Below are 21,746 nucleotides of genomic sequence, written 5' to 3' on the forward strand. Positions count from 1 at the left end.
CAAACCTATAGGTTTATGGTGAATGTGCAGTTGGGCCCAAGATGAAATATGAAAGATCTCTTCCAATGTGCCCAGACCACCTGGTAAGGCAATGAAGGCATCAGCATGGCTAAACATGGCATTCAGTCGATCAGACATTGTTGGGACTTGTAATTCCTCTCCAATTGTTTTTCCAATGATGTCCCTATTTGTCAATGCTTTGGGGACAACCCCCAAAACTTGACTACCTCCTAAAAATGCAGCCATTGAAACACCTCCCATTAATCCAAGGCTGCCTTCCCCATACACTAAATGAATCTTTCTCTCAGCTAGTACTTGACCAAGATGATTTGCTGATTCTAAAAACTCCTTTTCTTTCCCAGGGCTGGATCCACCGAAAACACAAATATTTCTTATGTGATGACTTGAGGAACCTGCCATTTCTACACACTTATATATTTGATGAATGTATGGGATGAGTAGAAATGAAGGGAAGGAAGAGAAGAATTTATAGATGAAAAAGTGAAAATGCAATCATACCACCTATATGTAGGCCAGCTGTAGTCTCACACTCTCTCTCTTTATTTATTTATTTTGACAAAGCATGTATGTACAAGTAGTTGTGATTGTGGCTCACATCTTCCCTTGGTTTTACATCCAAGAACGGCTTAAACGCCCTCTATGGGTCGGGGATAGGCTTCCCATCCAGTTTTCTTAAAAACTGGCAAACAGGGTCTTTTTTAGTCAGATTCCCAAGACTAAGTCGATCATGTTCTTTATGGAATTGTGGCCATAAATCATGAATTACACGATGCACATCTCCACTAGGATGCGTCTCAAGGGTCAACAAAAGATTATCTAAAGACCCCTTACTCAGGCCATCCTTAATGAATTGTATTTTATCTTCACGGTTTACAGATACCATTCCTAAAGAACGACATGTCGCATTACAAGTCCATCTGGCACATCTGTGACAGACTTTCAGTCATTTTGCACGACGTTTCTTTGCAAAAGTGCTTTTACCTGTTCCAGGCATGTGTGAAATGAAAGAATTGGAGGACTCACCTGATAATCGGACCTTTGCTTCAATCAGCCAACGAATATCTTCAGGAATTCCATGGTTCATTAACAACCTCAATCTTTCACACATAGCACGGTAAATTTTTGTAATCGCATTCTGAGGCAGAGCAGGAAAATACTTTTTAAATTTTTCAAGACATTTTCAAATGAGAATTGGATGGGAGATTCAGCAGAGAATTGCACAATTATATACACATATATCAGTTATCATGGGAAACTGAAAGAACCAACTTAAGAGTCACGGAGTACCGTTATCCGCCATTTGACCAGGGTGAGAGAAATTAGCAAAACAAAAGATACACCAAAACAAACACAAAACAATGTGAGAAAAAGAATCAATCTTTATATACAGGATCACTCAATTCAGTAGAGTCATTTTCAACTGAAAAATTGTCAAAATAAACTTTCAACCGATGCCCATTTACCTTGAAAACATTGCCATTCTTTGGATTCTCGATATCACAGGCCCCATATGGATACACATGTTTCACAATAAAAGGACCGCTCCATCTTGATCTTAGTTTTCCAGGAAATAAATGGAGTCGAGAATTATAAAGCAAGACTTTTTGACCAACATTGAATGTTTTTCTCAGTATTTTGTTGTCATGAAACTCTTTGATTCTTGCTTTATGAATTCTTGAATTGTCATATGCATCATTTCTAATTTCCTCAAGCTCATTTATTTGCAATTTTCGTAGCTGACTAGCATCATCAATGTTTGAATTGAAAGCTTTAATAGCCCAATAAGCTTTATGTTCAATTTCCACAGGCAAGTGACAAGGTTTTCCATAGACTAGTCTATAAGGTGACATACCTAATGATGTTTTATATGCAGTTCGATAAGCCCAAAGTGCATCATTAAGTCTTAAAGACCAGTCTTTCCGATTAAGGTTCACCGTTTTCTCCAAGATCTGTTTGATCTCCCTATTAGCAAGCTCTATTTGTCCACTTGTCTGAGGGTGATAAGGGGTGGCAACTTTGTGTGTGATTCCATATTTCTTCATTAAAGAAGCAAATGGCTTGTTGCAGAAATGTGTTCCACCATCACTTATTATGGCTCGAGGGATTCCAAATCGACTCAAAATATTGTCTTTCAAAAACTTTATCACTGTTTTGAGATCATTGTTTCGACTTGGAATTGCCTCTACCCATTTTGAAACATAATCTACTGCGACTAATATGTACACGAAACCAAATGATGGAGGAAATGGACCCATGAAATCTATACCCCAATAGTCAAAGATCTCAATGACAAGAATAGGATTTAAAGGCATCATGTGATGTTTTGAAATAGATCCCAACTTTTGACAATTTTCACAAGTCTTGCAGAATGCATGTGAGTCTTTGAACATGGTGGGCCAATAAAATCCACTTTGTAAGATTTTTGCAATTGTCTTTCTTGATGAGAAATGACCCCCACATGCCTCAGAATGACAAAATTTAATGACACTACTTACCTGATTGTCAGGAATGCATCTTCGAAATATTTGATCAGGACAATATTTGAATAAATAAGGGTCATCCCAATAAAAGTTCTTCACTTCGTTCAAGAACTTTCTTTTGTCTTGGGTACTCTAATGAGCTGGCAATTATCCTGAAACAAAAAAATTAACAATATTAGCAAACCAAGGCATCGTACAAACAGAAAGTAAAGATTCATCGGGAAAATAGTCATCGATTGGTGTGATGTCAGATTTTGAATCTGTTGTCAATCTTGACAAATGATCTGCAACAACATGTTCGGTGCCTTTCTTGTCTTTGATTGTGATATCAAATTCTTGAAGTAACAAAATCCACCGCACCAATCTAGCTTTAGAATCTTTCTTAGAAAGAAGATATTTCAATGCTGCATGATCACTAAAAACAACAACAGGTGAGCCAACTAGATAAGACCTGAATTTATCACAAGCAAATACTACTGCAAGTAATTCTTTTTAAGTGGTGGTGTAATTCATTTGAGCATTATTTAAAGTTTTACTTGCATAGTAAATCACATAAGGTTTCTTATCTTTTCTTTGTCCCAAGACAGCACCCACGACATAATCACTAGCATCACGCATTATTTCAAAAGGTAATGACCAATCAGGAGGTTGAATGACAGGAGCAGAAGTAAGCAAGTTTTTAAGTTTAACAAAGGCTTCTTCACAATGTTCAGTCCATTCAAAAATATTATCCTTTGTTAGAAGGTTACTCGAGGGCTTAGTTATTACACTAAAATCTTTGATGAACCTTCTGTAAAAACCAGCATGTCCTAAGAATGATCTAACATCTTTAACAGATTTTGGTGTTAGTAAGTTGGCAATTAACTCGATTTTAGATTTGTCAACCTCAATTCCTTTCGATGAAACAATGTGACCAAGTACAATGCCGTTTGTTACCACAAAGTGACATTTTTTCCAGTTCAGTACAAGATTCTTTTCTTCACACCTGCTCAAAACCTTTTCTAAGTTAGTCAAACAATCATCAAATGAATCACCAAAAACAGAAAAATCATCCATAAAAATCTCAAGCAAACGTTCAACCATATCACTGAATATGCTAAGCATGCATCTTTGAAACGTGGCTGGTGCATTACATAATCCAAAAGGCATCATTCGATATGCAAAAGTACCAAATGGACATGTGAAAGTAGTCTTCTCTTGATCTTCCAATGCAATTTCAATTTGATTGTAACCTGAATAGCCATCTAGGAAACAATAAAATTCATGACCTGCAACTCTTTCTAGGATTTGATCCATGAAAGGTAAAGGGAAATGATCTTTTCTAGTCATAGAATTAAGTTTCCTATAGTCAATGCACATGCGCCAACCAGTAACAGTCCTAGTTGGAATTAACTCATTTTTCTCATTCGTTATCACAGTGACTCTAGACTTTTTGGGTACAACTTGGGTAGGACTTACCCATTTGCTGTCAGAAATAGGATAAATGATTCCATTATCTATAAGCTTAATGACTTCATTTTTCACTACTTCTTTCATATTAGGACTAAGCCTTCGTTGCATTTCTCTAGAGGGTTTAGCATTTTCCTCCAAATAAATCCTATGTGTGCAAATCAAAGGGTTAATTCCTTTTATGTCAGCTATGGTCCATCCTAATGCATTTTTGTGCATTTTTAGAGTCTGTAATAACTTACCTTCTTGATGTGCATTAAGTTTGGAAGAGATTATTACCGGAAAAGTTTTATTTTCTCCCAAAAATAAGTATTTGAGATTAAATGGTAACGACTTCAATTCAGGTTTTGGTGGTTGAACACTTGAAGGTATGGGCCCAATTGATCGTGGTGGCAATTCTTCAATTTATGGTCTCCAATTGCATGCCTTTGATTCCTGAAAGTAAACCATCTGCAAATCATCAGATTCATCAATCTCAGTTTCACTAGAAGTGGTTTGAAATTGATCATGAACTAATTTTTCAATAAAGTCCACTTCGTGTAAATCATTATCATCTCCAGGTTGCTTGTAAATGTTGAAAATATTCATCTCCAATGTCATGTTTCCAAATGATAGCTTCATCAGTCCATTCCTACAATTAATCAATGCATTAGAAGTGGCAAGAAATGGACGTCCTAAAATGATAGGAATTGAATTACATGCTTCAACAGGTTGTGTATCCAAGACAACAAAATCTACAGGGTAAATGAATTTATCAACTTGTACTAACACATCCTCAACTATTCCTCTAGGCACTTTTACAGATTTATCGGCAAGTAAAAGAGTTATAGAGGTTGGTTTTAACTCACCTAGATTGAGACTTTGAAAGACTGAATATGGAAGTAAATTCACACTAGCTCCAAGATCAAGTAAGGCTCTTTCAATTTTATGTTCTCCAATAAAGCAAGAAATTGTAGGACAACCAGGGTCTTTATATTTCAAAGCATTATTGTTTTGAAGAATGACACTTACTTGTTCGGCTAAAAAGGCTTTCTTTTTCACATTCAGTTTTCTCTTCACAGTGCATAGATCTTTCAAAAATTTAGCATAGGAAGGAACCTGTTTAATAGCATCCAACAAAGGTATATTGATCCTTACCTATTTGAAAGTTTCAAAGATTTCAGAGTTGTGATTGACTTTCCTTTGTTTGGTCATGGCATGAGGAAATGGAAGTGCTGGCGGGGAATCAGCCTTTTCTTTGCAATGTTCAAGTTCAACCCCTTCCTTACCCTTAGAGATAGACTCATCATCTTTCTCACAAGGTTCAAGAATGGGTTTTTCAATAACCTTACCACTACGAAGAGTGATGACTGATTTGACTTGATCCATATGTTGGCTTCCAGAACTACTCGCATTTGCATTGTATTGCCCTTTTGGATTTTGCTGTGGTTGAGATGGAAACTTACCTTTCTCTTGGAAACTGAGAGCAGATGTTAATTTTGCAAGAGCATCTTTAAAATCTATCATGCTTTGAGCAAGTTGAGTGTTGATTGTCTCCTGCTTTTCAATGAATGCATGCAATCTTTCCTCAAGATTTCTTCTAGGAGGTTGAGATATCCATGAGAATTTTGAAAATGATGGTGTGCTTGAAACGGTGGCTATGAAGTTTTTGCATTGTTGTTATCACTCTTCCAACTAAAATTTGGGTGATTTCTCCAACCAGGGTTATACGTTTATGAGTATGGGTTATGGTTGGGTCTTTGGAAACTGTTTAAAGCATGAGCTTGTTCATGGAGGCATTCCCTAAAAGAAGGCAAAGTTGGACAATCATTTGTTGAGTGTTCCTTGGTTTCACAGATTTGACACAATGTCTTGAACAGATTTTAATTGACCACTCTTTTTCAATTCAAGTGCTTCGACTTTTCTAGCTAAAGATGCAAACTTGGCTTGGAGGTCATGATCTTCCCTAAGGTTGTGCATGCCTCTACTAGATGTATGAGGTTGAGTTTTACTTGGTGCCTCATAAGTACCTGTGGTGTCCCAATTTTGAGCATTTTCGGCTAGCAAGTCTAGGTATTCCATTGCTTCATTAGGGTCTTTATCTTCGAAAGTTCCATTGCACATCAATTCAACCATTTGCCTATCTCTAGGTGTTAAACCTTCATAAAAATGTGAAACCAATCTCCATGTTTCAAAACCATGATGAGGGCAAGTATTAAGCAAATCTCGATACCTATCCCAACATTGGTAAAATGTTTCTCCTGGTTTTTGAGTGAAAGTGATGATTTGTCTTTTGAAAGAGTTTGTTCTGTGAGATGGAAAAAACTTCTTTAAAAATTGTTGTTGCATTTCATCCCAAACACGAATGGATCCTGGTCTCAAATTTTGTAGCCATGTTTTAGCTTTATCTTTTAATGAAAAAGGAAAAAGCTTTAATCGAATGGTGTTCATGCTATAATTTGAGTCATTATAGGTATTATAGACCTCCTCAAATTCCCTTAAATGCAAGTATGGATTTTCAAGGTCTAAACCATGAAAAGAAGGTAAAAGTTCAATAATGCCTGACTTAAAATTAAAATGAGATGCATCAGGAGGGAAAACTATGCATGAGGGTGCACTTGTTCTTGTGGGATTCATGTGGTCTCTAAGTGTTCTCATACGGTTATTCTCATTATTCTCATTATGAAGCGATTGATTATCTTCTTCGGCCATATTTTCTGAAAATGATGAGGATACCTTACAAAGTCGACTACTTAATGTACGTGACCAAACTCTCATGCACGTGTAAAAAGAGAATAAAAGGAAGAAAAGAAAATAGAAGAAAAAGAAACAAAACAAAACAAAGAAAACAAAAGTTAGATAAAATGAAAAGTGAAAAGAGAAAATAAATTAAATATTATAATTTATACAAGAATTTACCTCCCCAGCAACGGCGCCAAAAACTTGACACGACCAAAAGCTTGATGTCTTCTCCCAAGTGTAGAAGTGTCGAAGTAATAAATAACCCGGCAAGACCGAGGTCGAACCACAGAGGTTAATTTTATAAATTATAAATAACAACGCAACAATAACGATAATAATAACAATAGTAGTACTAGTAATAGTAATAATAATAATAATACTCAGTAAATGGCTTGTTATACCTGAGAATGATCTAAAAGATCGGGTCACAGGTTTTCAGCCTATATACTGAGTTTATAAAATAATAATAATAATAACAATAACAACAACAACAACAACAACAACAATAATAAAGAAGAGAAGGAAGAAATTAATGAGAACTTTGAGTTGAAAGATTAATGTAAGGATTAAACAACGATAAAAATAAATGTCAAGGTTAGAGGATCCACTAATGGTACTTCAAACAAGTATAGTATAAACTCTTATTACTCAATTGGAAACCACACATAAAGGAGGTTCCAATCAGATTATAAATTGTTAACATGATTACATTAGTTATCTTATTTGAATAAAGCTAATACTTGTAAATGTTGGCAGGCATTCATGATTATAACTTATGTTAACAACAAATCAAGTTCCTTTCATAGCTCAGGTGTCGGTTATAATCATGAATGCCTGCCAACATTTACAAGTATTAGCTTTATTCGAATAAGATAACTAATGTAATCATGTTAACAATTTATAATCTGATTGGAACCTCTTTATGTGTGGTTTCCAATTGAGTAATAAGAGTTTATACTATACTTGTTTGAAGTACCATTAGTGGATCCTCTAACCTTGACATTTATTTTTATCATTATTTAATCCTTACATTAATCTTTCAACTCAAAGTTCTCATTAATTTCTTCCTTCTCTTCTTTATTATTGTCGTTGTTGTTGTTGTTGTTGTTGTTGTTGTTATTATTATTATTATCTGTTCATAAACTCAGTATATAGGCTGGAAACCTTGTGACCTGATCTTTTAAGATCATTCTCAGGTATAACAACGCCACGTACTGAGTATTATTATTATTATTATTATTACTATTACTATTACTATTACTATTGTTGTTGTTGTTGTTGTTTGTTGTTGTTGTTATATTGTTATTTATAATTTATACAATTAACCTTCTATGTGGTTCGACTCCGGTCTTGCCGGATTATTTATTACTTCGACACTCCTGCACTTGGGAGAAGACATCAAGCTTTTGGTCGTGTCAAGTCATTAGCCTAAAACTCGTTACATGGGTTAAAGATATATTGTGTTTCAAGTTGTATGTGTATATAAATAAATAAATAAATAAATAAAAACAAAAAAAATATAATAATCCCAACCTAAGGAAGTTAGCCTTAAACATTAGAACAAAAATTTGTTTTTCTTCCAAGTAAAGCCCCATAACTATATGTTGATATTTTGAGCACAAAAGAAAGGTTTAGTAATATCTTGTTTAAGAGGTATTGAGCAGATATATGAATTTAATGAGAGTTTGTTTATCTGGATAAATTAAAGTAAGTTGAATGATGAATGCCTTGCTTTATGGAATTTGCAAATTGTTTTTCTATTTTAACGCTTTGATTACTAGGGACTAGTAATAAGCTGGTTGGGGGGTGTGATTAAAAGTGCGTATTTATCAAGGTTTTATATCATCATTTTGCACTTAAAGTATCAATAACTCGTTAACTAAAGCATGTTTTATAATAATAAGTCTAATACTATAAAATGCCCTAATTATGGTAAATGTTCATCTTAAATGCAGGCCTATCACATAAATCAAAGGATTAATTAATGAATTCAACTAGTGAAATTTGTGAAGATAAAGAGAGGGTGAAACTTAGAAAAGAGATGTTAGTGCAGTCCAAACTGGAACACTGTTTGGTAATTGGGTCATATCTCGAGTTTTAGATGTCTAAATGACCTCAAATTTTTACAAAGATTCAATAAGACATAGGCCTACAATGTTCATCTTTTCATCAAGATCTAAGAAGGACGTTTTCATGTCCAAATTATAGCAATAATGGAGAAGTTTGAATCTGTCCTCCAGCTCGAACATTGTTCAGTGTTTGGCCCATATCTGGAGTTCTAGAAGTCCAAATGACCTCCATTTTTTGTTTCTTGAAAGCTGAGTCAATTTCCTACAACTTTCATGTTTTCCAGAGGACCCAGTTCAAATGGTAGCATTTTTGTTTTATTCAGACAAGAAGATAAGGATTTTCACCAAGTCAAAAGTTGGCCACCTACTCAACAATTAGTCATCAAATTAATAATTCCGAATTTTGGCCTATAAAAGGAGGCATTTGCCATGCATTTGGGGGCTTGGTTGTTAAGATCAAGTTCATGCTCTTTATTTCTCTCTTTATATTTTTTTTGTAATTCTTAAGTTTTGCTTTCATTAATATCTTGTTTATGCTTTTCATTTCCTTTCCTTTCCATAGTTAACTTGTATTTTCTTTATGTTCTTGTTTTGTTTATTTATGTTTCTCTTCTTGATTATGTTTAGCTAAGTTTATTATGTCAAGGTGAAAAGGTTACACTAATGGTGTAAGAATAAGTATGGTGTAAACTCAACATGGACCTTAATGTTTAATATTAACATGTCTTATCTTTTTATCTTACTAATTCTTAATACCTTTCTTGTTAAATGGTTAATCTAGATTTGTGTTGTATAACACTAGGTACAACAAATGCTTGGCACTCTTATAGCCCAACCGTATGGTATTAGCTACACCTAGGCTATGAAAGGAACTTGGTTTGTTGTTAACATCAGTTAATATCATGAATTCCTGATAATATTTAAAAGTTTGGTGTTATGTAAATAAGATAATTAATATGATCATGCTAATAATTTATATTGAGCTATTAATGACAAATCATCTCATTGGAACCTCCTCCGTGTGTGGTTTCCAAATTGAGTAATAAGAATTTATACTATACTTATTTGAAATACCATTGGTAGATCCTGTAACCTTGAGATTTGTTTTTATCATTGTTTAATCCTTACATTAATCTTCCATCTCAAAGTTCTCATTAATTTCTTCCTCTTCTTCTTCTTTTATTACTACTACTACTAATATTATTATTATTATTATTATTGTTATTATTATTACTATTAATATTATTACTATTTTTAGTATTATTATTATTATTATTATTTACATTCTGTATATATTATATAATATATTTTTTTGATCTGTTAATAAACTAAGTATATAGGCTGGAAACCTGTGACCCAATCTTTTAGATCATTCTCAAGTATAACAACGCCACGTACTGAGTATTATTATTGTTGTTGTTGTTGTTGTTGTTGTTGTATTATTGTTATTTATAATTTGTACAATTAACCTCTCTATGGTTCGACCCCGGTCTTGCCGGGTTATTTATTACTTCGACACTTTTGCACTTGGGAGAAGACATCAATCTTTTGGTCGTGTCAAGTGGTCTTATTACAAAGTTAAGACACGGTGCTACATGTTCTCTAAAGGAAGAAGAACCCAGTTCTGCATCTAAGACGGTCAAAATTTCTCAAACATTGGACTAGTATTGTCCTACAGTTATAGAACTCCATTTCGAGCGATATTGATCTAGTTGGAAATCTAAGACACAAGGCTACAAGTTCTCTGAAGGAAGAAGAACCATGTTCTGCCTCTAAAATAGCACAAATTCCTCATCAACAAACATTGGACTATTTTTCACCAACTGTTACGGTCTTGATATTAAACTGTTACTGTCCGACCTCTTCTCAAATTGTTAACTATATCTAGAGTTATAGAACTCCAATTCAAGCGAGTTTGGTCTCGTTAGAAAGCTAGGACACGAGGCTATAAGTTCTTTAAGGAAGTAGCACCTAGTTCTTCCTCTAATATAGTCAAAATTTCTCAAACATTGGACTGGTACTATCCTACGGTTATTGTCTTCATATTGAACTATTACTGTCCGACCTCTCCTCGGATTGTTAACAATATCTAGAGTTATAGAACTCCATTTCAAGCAATATTCATCTAGTTGGAAATCTAAGACACGAGGCTACAAGTTCTCTGAAGGAAGAAGAACCATGTTCTGCCTCTAAAACAATACAAATCCTAGGACATCAACAAAGATTGGACTATTTGTGACCAACTGTTACGGTCTTAATATTGAACTGTTACTGTCTGACCTTTCCTCAGATTGTTAACTATATCTAGATTTATAGAAATCCATTTCAAGCAAGATTAGTCTCGTTGTAAAACTAAGACACGAAGCTACAAGTTCTTTGAAGGAAGGAGAACCCAGTTCTGCCTCTAAACAATCAAAATTGCTCAAACATTTGATTGTTACTGTCCAACAATTACAGTCTCGATATCGAACAATTACTGTCCGACGTCTCCTCAGATTGTTAACTATATCTAAAGTTATAGAATTCTATGTCAAACAAGATTGGTCTCGTTGGAAAACTAAGACACGAGGCTTCAAGATCTTTAATGGTAGGAGAATCTAGTTTTGTCTCTAAGACAGTCAAAATATCTCAAACATTGGACTATTACTATCCAACGGTTATTGTCTTGATATTGAACTGTTGATGTCTAACCTCTACTTAGATTTTTATTTAGCTAGGGTTATAGAACTCCATTTTAAGCCATATTAATATTGTTGGAAAACAAAGACACGAGGCTACAAGTTCTCTAAAGGAAAGAGAACCCAGTTATGCCTTTAAGAGAGTCAAGACTGCTTAAACATTGGATTGTTACTATCGTGATATTCAACTGTTACTGTCCGACCTCTACTTAGCTTTTTTAATATATCTAGAGGTATTGAGCTCTATTTCAAGCGAGATTGGTCTAGTTGGAAAGCTAAGACATGAGGTTACTAGTTGTGTAAATGAAAAAGAACCAAGTTCTGCCTCTAAGACAATCAAAATTGCTCATCAACAAACATTGGACTATTTGTGACCAACTGTTACGGTCTTGATATTGAACTGTTACTGTCCAACCTCTCCTCAGATTGTTAACTATATCTAGAGTTATAGAACTCCAGTTCAAGCGAGATTGGTCTCGTTGGAAAGCTAAGACACGAGGCTACAAGTTCTTTAAGGAAGTAGCACCTAGTTCTTCCTCTAAGATAGTCAAAATTTCTCAAACATTAGACTGGTACTATCCTACGCTTATTGCCTTCATATTGAACTGTTATTGTCCGACCTCTCCTTGGATTGTTAACAATATCTAGAGTTATAGAACTCCATTTCAAGCAATATTCATCTAGTTGGAAATCTAAGACACGAGGCTACAAGTTCTCTGAAGGAAGAAGAACCATGTTCTGCCTCTAAAACAATACAAATTCCTCATCAACAAAGACTGGACTATTTGTGACCAACTCTTATGGTCTTGATATTGAACTGTTACTGTCTAACCTCTTCTCAGATTGTTAACTATATCTAGATTTATAGAACTCCATTTCAAGCGAGATTGGTCTCGTTGGAAAACTAAGACATGAAGCTACAAGTTCTCTGAAGGAAGGAGAACCCAGTTCTGCCTCTAAACAATCAAAATTGCTCAAACATTTGATTGTTACTGTCCAACGATTACAGTCTCGATATCGAACAATTACTGTCCGACCTCTCCTCAGATTGTTAACTATATCTAAAGTTATAGAACTCCATGTCAAACAAGATTGGTCTCGTTGGAAAACTAAGACACGAGGCTACAAGATCTCTAATGGTAGGAGAATCTAGTTCTGTCTCTAAGACAGTCAAAATATCTCAAACATTGGACTATTACTATCCAACAGTTATTGTCTTGATATTGAACTGTTAACGTCTAACCTCTACTTAGATTTTTATTTAGCTAGGGTTATAGAACTCCATTTTAAGCAATATTGATATTGTTGGAAAACAAAGACACGAGGCTACAAGTTCTCTGAAGGAAAGAGAACCCAGTTATGCCTCTAAGAGAGTCAAGACTGCTTAAACATTGGATTGTTACTGTCGTGATATTCAACTGTTACTGTCCGACCTCTACTTATCTTTTTTAATATATCTAGAGGTATTGAGCTCTATTTCAAGCGAGATTGGTCTCGTTGGAAAGCTAAGACATGAGGTTACTAGTTGTGTAAATGAAGAAGAACCAAGTTCTGCCTCTAAGACAATCAAAATTGCTCATCAACAAACATTGGACTGTTAGTGTCCAACGGTTATTGTCTTGATACTGAATTGTTACCATCCGACCTCTCCTCAGATTGTTAACTATATCTAGAGTTATAGAACTCCATTTCAAGCGAGATTGGTCTCGTTATAAAGCTAAGACACGAGGTTACAAGTTCTCTGAATGAAGTAGAACCGAGTTCTTCCTTTAAGACAATAAAAATTTCTCAAACATTGGACTGTTACTGTCAAATGGTTACTATATCAATATTGAAATGTTATTTTCCAACCTCTTCTTAGATTGTTAACTATATCTAGAGTATTAGAACTCCATGTCAAGTAGGATTGGTCTCATTGGAAAGCTAAGACACGAGGCTACAAGATCTCTAATGGTAGGAGAATCTAGTTCTGTCTCTAAGACAGTCAAAATAACTCAAACGTTGGACTATTATTGTCCAACGGTTATTGTCTTGATATTGAATTGTTCATGTTTAACCTCTACTTAGATTTTTATTTAGCTAGAGTTATAGAACTCCATTTTAAGCGATATTGATCTTGTTGGAAAACAAAGACACGAAGCTACAAGTTCTCTGAAGGAAAGAGAACCCAGTTATGCCTCTAAGAGAGTCAAGACTGCTCAAACATTGGATTGTTACTGTCCAAAGGTTACTGTCGTGATATTTAACTATTACTATTCGACCTCTACTTAGCTTTTTTAATATATCTAGAGTTATTGAGCTCCATTTTAAGCGAGATTGGTCTCGTTAGAAAGCTAAAACATGAGGTTACTAGTTTTGTAAATGAAAAAGAACCAAGTTCTGTCTCTAAGAGAATTAAAATTGCTCATCAACAAACATTGGACTGTTAGTGTCCAACAGTTACTATCTTGATACTGAATTGTTACTCCCCAACCTCTCATTAGATTGTTAACTATATCTAAAGTTATAGAACTCCATTTCAAGCGATATTGGTCTCGTTGGAAAGCTAAGACATGAGGCTACAAGTTCTCTGAATGAAGGTGAATCTAGTTCTGCCTCTAAGATAGTCAACATTTCTCAACATTGGACTGTTGCTGTCTAACAGTTACAGTCTTTAAATTGAAATGTTACTGTCCGATGTCTCCTCAGATTGTTAACTATATCTAGAGTTATAGAACTCCATTTCAAGTGAGATTGGTCTTATTACAAAGTTAAGACACGATGCTACATGTTCTCTAAAGGAATGAGAACCCAGCTCTGTATCTATGACGGTCAAAATTTCTCAAACATTGGCCTAGTATTGTCCTACGGTTATTGTCTTCATATTGAATTGTTACTGTTCAACCTATCCTTGGATTGTTAACAATATCTAGAGTTATAGAACTCCATTTCAAGTGATATTGATCTAGTTAGAAAACTAAGACATGAGGCTATAAGTTCTTTAATGAAAGGAGAACCCGTTTCTGCCTCTAAGACAGACAAAATTGCTCAAACATTGGACTGTTACTATCCAACTATTACTGTCTTGCTATTGAACTATTATTGTCCGACCTGTACTCAAACATTTAACTATATCGAGAGTTATATAACTCCATTTCAAGCGAGATCGATCTCATTGGAAAGCTAAGACACGTGACTACAAGTTCTCTGAACGAAGGAGAACCCTTTTTTGCCTCTAAGAAAGTCAAAATTACTCAAACATTGGACTATTACTGTCTAACGGTTACTGTATCGATATTGAACTATTATTGTACGACCTCTCCTCAGATTGTTAATGATTAGTACTTAAAAGTGCATTTTTATCAAGGTTTTATATCATCATTTTGCACATGAAGTATCAATAACTCCTTAACTAAAGCATGTTTTATAATAACAAGTCTGATACTATAAAATGTCTTCATATATGGTAAATGTTCATCTTAAATGCAAACCTATCACATAAATCAAAGAATTGATTGATGAATTCAACTACTAAAATTTTGAAGATAAAGAAGGGTGAAGCTTAGAAAAGAGATGTTGGTGTAGTCCAAACTGGAACACTGTTCGGTAATTGGGTCATATCTCGAGTTCTAGATGTCCAAATGATCTCAATGTTTTACACAGATTTGTTAAGACATAGGCCTACAACGTTCATGTGGACACCAAGATCTAAGAAGGCCGTTTTCAAGTCCAAATTATAGCAACAACAGAGAAGTCCGAATCTGTCCTGCAGCCTAGACACTGTTCAGTGTTCAGCCCATATCTTGAGTTCTAGAAGTCCAAATGACCTCAACCTTTTTTTCCTGGAAAGCTAAGAGAATTTCTTAGAACTTTCATGAGTACATATGGTTCCAGTTCTGATGTTAACAATGATGTTTTATTCAGACAAGAAGATAATGATTTTCACCAAGTCAAGATGTGGCCACCCACTCAACAGTTATTCATCAAATCAATAGTTCCAAATTTTTGGCCTATAAAAGGAGCCATTTGCCATGCATTTAGGCATCTTGGTGTTCAAATCAAGATCATGCTCTTGCTCTCTTTTTTTGTATTTTGTAATGTTTAAGTTTTATTTGATGTTATATTAATCTCTTATTTATGCTTTTCATTTCCTTTCCTTTATTTGTATAATTATGTTCTTATCTTGTTTATTTATGTTTCTTTCTTTCATTATGTTTAGCTAAATATATTATGTCAAGGTGAAAAGGTTACACTAATGGTGTAAGAATAAGTATAATATAAACTCAATATGGACTTTAATGCTTGATACTAGCATGTTTTATATTTATTATCTTGCTCACTTTTAATACCTTGCTTGTTAAATGGTTAATCTAGATTTGTGTTGAACAACCCTTGGTACAACAAATGCTTGGCACTTTCATAACTCAACCGTATGGTATAACTTACACCTGTGCTATGAAAGGAACTTGATTTGTTGTTAAAATAAGTTATTACCATGAATACCTGATAATATTTACAAGTATTGGCATTACTTGAACAAGATAATTAATGTAATCATGTTAACAATTATAATCTAATTGGAACTTCCTTTGTGTGTGGTTTCCAATTGAGTAATAAGAGTTTATACTATACTTGTTTGAAATACTATTAGTGGATCCTCTAACCTTGACATTTGTTTTTATCATTGTTTAATCCTTACAGTAATCTTCCATCTCAAAGTTCTCATTAATTTCTTCCTCTTCTCTTTTTTTTATTACTACTATTACCTTATTATTATTATTATTATTATTTACATTCTTGTTATATTTTATGTGCTTTAAGTATGCTCTGTGTTTGATCAAGGATCCTGACATTGTTGGTCTTCCCTTTTTCATTCACATCAAAAATTTGTTTATATTATATAATATATCACTTTGATTTTTTCATAAACACAGTATATAGGCTGGAAACCTATGACCCGATCTTTTAAATCATTCTCAGGTATAACAACGCCACGTACTGAGTATTATTATTATTATTATTACTATTAATATTATTATTACTATTACTATTATTCTTATTATTGTTGTTGTTGTTGTTGTTGTTGTTGTATTGTTATTTATAATTTATACAATTAACCTCTCTATGGTTCGACCCCGGTCTTGCTGGGTTATTTATTACTTTCGACACTCCTGCACTTGGGAGAAGACATCAATCTTTTGGTCGTGTTAATTAGTTTTATTGGAAAGCTAAGACAGGAGGCTACAAGTTCCTTAGGAAAGGAGAACCCAGTTTGGCCTCTAAGTCCGTCAAAACTGCTCAAACATTGGACTATTACTATCTAATGGTTACTGTCTTGATATTGAAATGTTGTTGTCCGACCTCTACTCAGATTGTTAACTATATCGAGAGTTATATAACTCCATTTGAATCTAGATTGGTCTCGTTGGAAAGCGAAGACAGGAGGCTACAAGTTATCTAGGGAAGGAGAACCCATTTTTGTTTCTAAGAGAGTCAAAATTGCTCAAACATTGGACTATTACTATCCAACGATTATTGTCTTGATATTGAACTCCATGTCAAGCCAGATTGGTCTCGTTGAAGAGCTAAGACAGGAGGTGACACGACCAAAAGATTGATGTCTTCTCTCAAGTGCAGAAGTGTTGAAGTAATAAATAACCTGGCAAGAATAGGGTCGAACCATAAGGAGGTTACTATATAAATTATAAATAATAATAATAAGTTAAAAAGAACTTTGAGATGTAAGATTAATGTGAGGATTCAATAATGATAAAAAAAAATGTCAAGGTTAGAGAATCCACTAATAGTAATAGAAATAAGTATAGTATAGACTCTTTTTATTAATCAACTCGAAACCACACACAAAGGAGGTTCCAATTGGATGATTTATCCTTAATACTTCATTCTAAATTTTTAAGATGATCATATTAATTATCTTATTTAAGTAACACCAAACTTTTAAATATTGTCAGGAATTCATGATGCTAACTTATGTTAACAACACATCAAGATCCTTTCATAGCACAGGTGTAGGTTATACCATACGGTTGGCTATGAAAGTGCCAAGCATTTGCGTACCAAGTGTTATATAACACAAATCTAGATTAACCATTTAACAAGCAAGGTATTAATAGTTGGTAAGAGAAAAAGATAAGACATGTTAATAACAAACTTTATTTGATATAAACATTAAAGTACACGTTGAGTTTATATTATACATATTCTAACACCATTAGTGAAACCTTTTCACCTTGACATAATAAACTTAGCTAAAAATAATGAAGAAGATAAACATAAATAAACAACGTAAGAACATAAGTATAGTAAAGGAAATGAAAAGCATAAACAAGAGATTAAGGAAAATATAATATGAAATAAAACTTAAACATTACAAAAATATAAAGAAAGAAATAAAGAGCATGATCTTGATCTGAACAACCAAGATGCCTAAATGCATGGCAAATGCCTCCTTTTATAGGCCAAAATTTGGAACTATTAATTTGATGACTAATTGTTGAGTGGGTGACCAACTCTTGACTTGGTGAAAATTCTTATTTTCTTGTCTGAACAAAACATCATTGCTAATATCAGAATTGGAACCATTTGTACTTATGAAAGTTGTAGGAAATTGTCTTATCTTTCTAGGAAAAGAAATTAAGGTCATTTGGACTTCTAGAATTCAAGATATGGGCTGAACACTGAACAATTTCTGGGCTGCAGGACAGATTCAAACTTCTCCATTGTTACTATAATTTGGACTTGAAAATGACCTTTTTAAATCTTAGACTCTATGAAAGTTGTAGGCCTATGTCTTACCTTTCCATCCATGTAAAGCAGACCTAAATCCGAGATCTACAGCTCCAGATATGACCCAATTACCGAATAGTGTTCCAGTTTAGACTGCACCAGCATCTCTTTTCTAATTTTGGCCCTCTCTTTGTCCTTTCAATTTCAGTATTTAAACTCATCAATCAATCCTTTCATTTATGTGATAAGCCTGCATTTAAGATGAATATTTACCATAAATTAAAGATATCTTATATTATTAGATATGTTATTATAAAACATGCTTTAGTTAAGGAGTTATTGATACTTCAAGTGCAAAATAATAATATAAAACCTTGATAAAAATACACTTTTAAGTACTAATCAGTGTTCTTCTCTTTTGTTGGATATTTGGGATCCAACTGTTCATTGCCACCTCCATATATGTTGGGATAACTGCTGCGCTGCCATGAACACACTAGATTTTAAGGCAGAATGTCTTATGAATATGTGTTCATCTATTTATAATAAATACATTTCTTGATATGATTTTGGTGAACTTCCATGACTAAAATGTAATCAAGTGGCTTTGCTTCTGAAATAAAAATTAATTTTTTTTTTTGATAGATGACATGTTGCTTGTTGTAGGAGACGACGTGTTGTCTGTCAGCCCAAAATCTAACAACCATTTTGGAGGTTGGAAATTTGGGTTTGCGGGTTTTTTTACCCAAAAAAAACTTGTTTTTCAACCACAAAACACCCTACAAACACCCTTAAAACACCAAGAAACCAACCTTATCAACCTAATGAACTAAAAAAAGATTTATACCACTAAAACAATCCGGGAAAAATATTACATCCTTGACCTAGATCTAGTTTTTTACGTTATATTGAGGCTTAAAACAACCATTGTAAGACTCCCTTCATCTAATGAAACTCGTTGACACCAATTTTAATATTTTTTGTGATTAGGATTGTCGCTAACGAAGAGATCTCTCTCTCTCTCTTTCAGAATCTGATGACTCCTCTTTCCATTTCCATGAAAAAATTACTGAAAAAAAGAAAAGAAAAAAGATTATGGTACCAAGATGTATTTAAAAAAAAATAATGGGACTAGCCAACTTAGACACAAACCATACCATATGTCAACGGACAATTAGGCAAGTAATGCTCTCTTCCTCAAAGCATGGATACTTGGGATCTAACTGTTCATTGCCACCTCCATAAATGCTTAGATAACTACTACACTGCTATGCACACACTTGATTTTGAGGTAAAATGTCTTGTGAATATGTTTTCATATATTTATAATAAATACATTTCTTGATATTATTTTGGTGAACTTCCATGACTGAAATGTAATCAAGTGGCTTTGCTGCTGAAAAATATATAGCAACATATTGTCCACATGTTCTTTTATTCAACATATTGTTGCTCTAATAATTAAGAACTGGAAAACATTTGAAAATTGAGTAATGTGAGAGACAAACAGCTAAAAAGGAAAATCTAGTGTTTTTACACCTAGAATCTTCTCACATTTCACCATCCCAGAGTTCATCCAATGTCCTGTATGCACCATAACTCCCATGTACAAAAGTAGTTCTTATAACAAGCCTTTCCTACATGTTTAAATTATATGGTCAATCATTTTGAAGGAAGTAAATTACTTTTTATAGCTCATGAATGATTTAGTTGCGTGAAATTACTTGATAAATTCAGAGAGCCAGTATGTGACCCTAAGATTCATCAAGTAGGTAAAACATGAGCCTAAGTGCATTAATGCAACAGAACACTACAACGCGAGAGTGAACGTGCTGATTAATAACTTAGAATGGAGAATTCCTATCACTCATGCTATTGGCTGGCACCCCATTTTAGAAGCTATTCCTTCCACCTCTACTCCTAAGGGGCAAAAGGATGAGATTGTTTGGTTGGATTCGCCAAATCAGAGTTTCTCAGTCAAAGTAGCTTGGGAACAACTAAGAATTCATCATCAAATGGTTGATTGGCATGACATCGTGTGGTTCAAGAATGTTGTCCCAAGACATGCATTTCTTCTTTGGGTGGCTATCCAACAGAAACTCTCAACGCAGGATAGACTTCATCGGTTTGGTATTCATGGTCCCAATAGGTGCTCACTCTGTCGCTGCAATAATGAAGATCACAACCACTTGTTCTTTGAATGCTCCTTTGCGAAAGCATTATGGTGGAATGTTTGTGATAGATGCGACATTCCAAGAATGACAAAAAGCTTGGATGAATGGATTCGATTGGCCACTGTCTCTTGGCATGGAAAAAGTTTCGTCAACTTTTCTCGTAAACTGGGTTTCGCAGCTACAGTGTATTGTATCTGGCAAGAACGGAATGCAAGGATCTTTGCAGATGTGTCTAAAGCTTCGAATTTGGTTTTTGATCAAATCGAATGTATCATTCGCGATAAGCTTGTTTTGATGAGGAATGTTCAACAAACAGATGAAAACATAAGGAAACCCATAAAATCTTGCAGGCTGATTCAAGCAAATTTTTATATAACCGTAGTAAACTATTACTTACTCATAACTACAATTATCAGATATATAGTAGGTGTAGTGCAGCTCAAGACAAAATATATATTAGGTAGAGCAAGTGCACATAAACCTGCACATGCATAAAACATTGAGAGAGAACCTTGTCACTTGCCTGCTCAATTTCAGAAAGCTTGGAAAATAAGTCTTTAGGAATAGACTAGTAAAAAATGTCAATGTTTTCCATGATTCTTGCCTCATTTATGCTTTTAGATAGCACATTGTAGCCCATTTGTAGTCCCCAACGAAAAGCCACTTGTGCTGGAGATTTTCCTAATTTCTTAGCAATCATTTTAAGAATTAGATTCTTGAGAACCTCAGTCTCAATCTTCTATAAACCTATGGAACCTAATGGTGCATACCTCTGAAGAAAGCAGGTGGGGAAAGGAAACAAAGGAAGACAAATTACCATTATAGTAATTAATAATTTGACTTTTTTCCCTTTAAAATGAATATATTTATTGCATTAGGAAAGGAAGATTTATAAACAAACCAGGAGAGAGATCAATATTGCAAAATCAGTAGCTCTTGACAAGATATTTCAAAAGATAGACTGCACTACCTAAGACTCAAACAGGAAATGCAACCACCAAACAAATACAACCGAAGGAATCCTTCACAGGCATCTAGAAAGGATAAAACCATTTGCAGTGAAGGACAAAAGCAAATTATCAACAATGTGGTAGGCAATCTACATCAATGATCAACAAATACAGAGAGATAACCATATATCACTACAGAAAAATGCATTACTATACTCTGTAGAGAAGATAAGAAAACCTCAAACAATAAACACCATCACTTGGACAACACAAAAAGCAGAAGCTAGACCAGTGCTCCCTAAGTCTTGTGGTTTGGTGTAATAGTTCTAAACCATTATGGGCGGCGGCAACAACAACAAAAAATAATAATGCAGTACTTTAAAGAAGAAAAGAAGTTTAACTCAAAATTAATAACAAAGAGAGTGTTGAATCCATGAATATGTTAGAAAATCCTTCATCTATTCATATGCCTTTGTGA

At 34.1% G+C, this 21,746-nt stretch overlaps 1 pseudogene; it reads right to left on the reverse strand.

Moving 5' to 3' along the window:
* Window positions 1-19,694: 19,694 nt before the first annotated feature.
* LOC118052485 (aldo-keto reductase family 4 member C11-like) overlaps window positions 19,695-21,746 on the reverse strand; it is a 31,219-nt pseudogene continuing 29,167 nt past the window's right edge.

The sequence above is a fragment of the Populus alba genome, chromosome 17 (assembly GCF_005239225.2).
Source record: "Populus alba chromosome 17, ASM523922v2, whole genome shotgun sequence".
Lineage (NCBI taxonomy): Eukaryota > Viridiplantae > Streptophyta > Magnoliopsida > Malpighiales > Salicaceae > Populus > Populus alba.